Source organism: Penaeus chinensis, chromosome 4 (genome assembly GCF_019202785.1).
Source record: "Penaeus chinensis breed Huanghai No. 1 chromosome 4, ASM1920278v2, whole genome shotgun sequence".
In the NCBI taxonomy this organism is placed as follows: domain Eukaryota; kingdom Metazoa; phylum Arthropoda; class Malacostraca; order Decapoda; family Penaeidae; genus Penaeus; species Penaeus chinensis.
This window is the reverse complement of record NC_061822.1, coordinates 38,787,397-38,792,396: the sequence shown is the minus strand read 5'-3', so window position 1 is coordinate 38,792,396 and position 5,000 is coordinate 38,787,397.

Genomic DNA, 5,000 nt, shown 5'->3' with positions numbered 1-5,000 from the left:
AAGAGGAGGAGGGAGAGGAGGAGAAGGAGGAGAAGGAGGAGAAGGAGGAGAAGGAGAAGGAGGAGAAGGAGGAGAAGGAGGAGAAGGAGAAGGAGAAGGAGGAGGAGGAGAAAAGGAGGAGTAGGAGGAGAAGGAGAAGAGGAATAGGAGGAGGAGAGGAGGAGGAGAGGAGGAAGAGGAGGAATTTCTTTCATATAAGCAAGGGAAAAAATATGCGTCGGAAATATGGGGGGAAAAATGTGCGTGGGGGAGGGAAAATATGCGTGGGGGGGAAAAAGAGGGGAAAAGCCTTAACCCTCACTTTCTGGAGAATCACATTTGCCTCTCCATTAAGCGTTCGGTAAAAAAAAAAAAATAATAAAAAAAATAAAAAAAAAATAACATAAATGTGCGATGACATACAAAGATGTTTTGAAAGCCTCTTAGCAATTGCTATTTGAATTACAGAAGCCAAGGCTCTCGAGAGATATGTAAAAGAGGGAACCGATTAGATTGCACAGATTGCAGAAGGAAGTGCATGGAAACGAGGAAGAGGAAGAAGGGGAAGAGGAAGAAGAGGAAGAAGATAAAGAGGGAGAGGAAGAGGAAGAGACTAGGAGGGAAGGAGGAGGGAGTGGAAGGAAGGGGATGAGGCAGAGGGAAAAGCAGGAGGAGTAGAAAAGGAAGAGGAGGGGGAAGGTGAAGGGACAACGACGAGGAGGAGGAGGAGGAGGAGGAGGAGGAGGAGGAGGAGGAGGAGGAGGAGGAGGAGGAGGAGGAGGAGGAGAAGATAGAGATAAAAAGAAAGAAATGTAGACAGAAAGAAAGAAAGAAAGAAAGATGGAGGGGGGATAGGAAGGAAGGAAGGAAGGAAGGAAGGAAGGAAGGAAGGAAGGAAGGAAGGGAGGGAGGAAGGGAGGGAGGTAGAGAGAGGAAAAGAGAGAGGAAAAGCAAGAGGAAAAGAGAGAGAGAGAGAGAGAGAGAGAGAGAGAGAGAGAGAGAGAGAGAGAGAGAGAGAGAGAGAGAGAGAGAGAGAGAGAGAGAGAGAGAGAGAGAGAGAGAGAGCATGCAAAAAGGTCTAGCCTGTAGAGATCATGCTCAAAAGAAAAAAAGAAGCTTTAGCCTCCTAAGAAAACGACGAACACGTCCAGACAACTGACTAAAGAAAAATAAAAAGAAATTAGATAAAGAGCGAAACATGAGAGAAAGATGAAGGAGAAGAGGAGGCTACATACGGTCACTTCGCCCATATCCTCTGCAGTGTCTCGCGAGTGGCACTGTCACTGACACTGGCACTGGCACTGGTCTCGAGGAGTGGGGGGAGGGTGGCGTCCCTGCGACCACCACCACGCTCACACCTACGAAATGGAGGCGGTAAAAGACTGCTCGGGGAGAGCACAACGGCCAAGATATTCGCCGATGTTGAGGGAAACAAGTGACAAAAGGATTACTAAATTTTCCAAATCTGGAACTTTTTTTTTTGTTTATCTTTTCTTTTCTTTTTTTCTTCATTTTAATTGGTGTTTTTGAGTTCCAAATTTTCCTGATCTGGAATTTACATGGGGGGTGGGGGGGCTTTTGGAAGACCAAATGTTCCAAACTTTGTCTCTTAAAGGGGTGGTGTTCTAGATTTCCAAATTCTTCAAAGCTTTTTTCGTACTTTTTCGAGGGCGGGGGGGGGGGGGGTTAGTTTCGTTCTCAACTCCTTAATTTTCCAAATCTGGCAGCCTTTTTACCTAATGGAGGGGAGAGGGAGAGGGGGAGGGGGGAGTAAGACTGACATTTCAAATTATCCAAATCGGTTAACTTTTTTATAGTTTTTGAGGGGGGGGGGTGTATTCGGACGGGCAATATTTTTTTTAAAAATTAACTTTTCGATTGCTCGCTACTTTAACTTATTATTTAACTACTTTAACTATTATTTTTCCTGATGTGGGGGTTTTGAAATTTTCTTTAGTGCAACCATATTTCGTTTTATTTTCAGGTAAAATAATTACAAGTACATCAAGCTGCATAAGGGCAACATAAGGGCAGTTAAATATGCAAGCATTTTTTTACTCTACATTTACCACTACAGCATTGTCATTTCGATCAATATAATTCACAATAACCATATATCCACACAAAACAATTCACTGTATCAATCAAGCGTATAACACTTTAAATAAATAAACGAAACTGGTAAATAAACCAGACATACCACTAAATATAATCTACACAAACATAATTCACACAAACAAAGAAGTTGATTTATAAAATTGACCAAGAACATGCAAGCATATATATACACCCAAGTCAGGGAAGGAGACGAATGATGGGGAGGGAGGAGACGAGAGGGGGGTGGATGGGGGAGGGAGAGAGGGAGAGGAAGGGAGGAGGAGGGAGACGGGAGAGGGGGAGAGAAGAGGGGGTGGAGCGGCGAAGGGGGAAGGTTGTAGAAGGGATAGGGGTAATGAGGGGGGGGGGGGGAGGAAAGCGAGACAAGGTATGAGGGGTTAAAAGAAGAAAAAGAGCGAAATAGGTGGGAGAGAGAGAGAGAGAGAGAGAGAGAGAGAGAGAGAGAGAGAGAGAGAGAGAGAGAGAGAGAGAGAGAGAGAGAGAGAGAGAGAGAGAGAGAGAGAGAGGACAAGAGCAAACGAATGAGATCAGACAGAGAACAGCAGACAGTCAGACTTCACAACCAGACAAAGAGAGATATACAGACAGACAGACAGACATGCATCTGGCGGCGGGAGGGCAAAAGGTCCGCCGAGCGAACTGGGCGCTTTCGACCCGACTCCCATCACACTCCTGGACGCCGGCCAACCCTCACGCCAGCGCGCTCCGGCATGACAGCACCGGGTTTCGGGTCATGCTCTCCAAAGCAACTCGCAACCCCTCCCCACCCCACCCCACCGATCCCCTCCCCTCCACTCCCCCCACCCCTCCCCCTTCCTTGCACCTCCTCCTCCTCTTCTTCCTTCGTCAACCCGTCCACCACAACTGATTATCATCTTCTTCTTCTTCTTCTTCTTCTTCTTCTTCTTCTTCTTCTTCTTCTTCTTCTTCTTCTTCATTTTATTCACTTTCTCCTCCTCTTCCTCCTCGTCCTTATTCTACTTTCCCTTCTCCTCTTCCTCCTCCTCTTAGTATGCTTCCTCCTCCTCGCTCCGCTTCCGTTTCCCTTTTACCCTTTCCCTTTCCCCACCACTACGACCTCCACCTTTACCACCACTTCCATCTCCTCCTGTTCCTCCTCCCCCTGCTCCACCTCCTCTTCTTCCACCTCCACTTCCTCCTCCACCTAAACCTCCACCTCCTCTTCCTAAACCTCCACCTCCTCTTCCTCCACCTCCACCCACACCTCTTCGTACTCCTCCACCTAAACCTCCACCTCCACCTCCTCCTCCACCTAAACCTCCACCTCCACTTCCACCTCCTCCTCCACCTAAACCTCCACCTCCTCTTCCTCCACCTCCACCCACAACTCTTCGTCCTCCTCCACCTAAACCTCCACCTTCTCTTCCTCCACCTCCACCCACACCTCTTCGTCCTCTTCCACTTAAACCTCCACCTCCACCTCCTCCTACACCTAAACCTCCACCTCCACCTCCACCTCCACCTTCTCTTCCTCCACCTCCACCTCCACCTCCACCTCCACCTTCTCTTCCTCCACCTCTACCTCCTCTTCCTCCACCTCCACCTCCACCTCCATCTCCACCTTCTCTTCCTCCACCTCCACCTCCACCTCCACCTTCTCTTCCTCCACCTCCACCCCCTCCTCCACCTCCACCTCCACCTCCACCTCCTCCTCCACCTCCTCCTGCACCTCCTTAAACAAACGTGTACTTCCCAAGATCAAGTAGCTGAGTCATGGGCCTCTTCGATCAATACCTCGTACAGGATTCGTGATTCACAACGACCCAGGTTATCGTAGTAGTAGTAGTAGTGGTCGTAGTGGTCGTTGAAGAGTGCAGATCGATGAATGATGATCAATTGGCCTTAAAAAAAAAAAAAAGTGACTCTCCGAAGCGCCCAAATCTCCTTGCGCTTAAAAAGGATACATCACACTTAAAGACTAGTCTGGCAGATGATCCGTCACACTCACCTTAGATTACGAGATGCAACATCACACACGGCCCCACTACGACCCAAAACACGCTAAACACAGTCTTCAAAACCCATTAGGCGCGTCACCCAACGGCGTTCCGAAAGCAGATACATTTAGGGACCAGAAACATAAACCTTATCCCTTATTAATACCAGCCTTAATTGCGATCCTCCAAGTCAAACACTCGGTTCGCGAAGACAACGCGAATCCACACGGTTTAATTATTGACGTCGTTAACATCCGGATTCTCTCCAATTAAGATTCGAGAATCAAACTTGTAGCGAAGTATATCTTGTGCGTTCCAATGTTTGTAAAGCAAAGACGAGAACTTTCACAGTCTTAATAGGACCGGGCACAATATACATGTCCAATTACGGTAGGAAACATTACAGCTGTGATCAGGTGAAATCAGAGGCATAAAGATTATTTCAATTAAAAAAAGAAACGTCACTTATTCCATAACCTCTCAAGGGAGAAAAAAGAAAAGAAGAAGAAGAAAGAGCGGAAGAAGGCGAAGGTTAAGACGGAAAAGAAAAGTAGAAGATACAGTGACAACAGCTGCCTAGATATTAGTTTCAGTTGTTGTTGTTGTTGTTGTTGTTGTTGTTGATGTTGATGTTGATGTTGGTGTTGGTGTTGGTGTTGATGTTGATGTTGGTGTTGGTGTTGGTGTTGGTGTTGATGTTGATGTTGGTGTTGGTGTTGGTGTTGGTGTTGGTGTTGGTGTTGGTGTTGGTGTTGGTGTTGATGTTGATGTTGATGTTGATGTTGGTGTTGGTGTTGGTGTTGATGTTATTTTCGTTTCCACCACGCCAACTCTCACTCTTGTCTCCCTTCATCCTTCTCCTTCCGGCCACATTCCTCAGCGTTCTACTCGAGCCACTGCAACCTTAAGAAACATTCTACCTCCTCCCTCTCTCCCCCCCCCCCT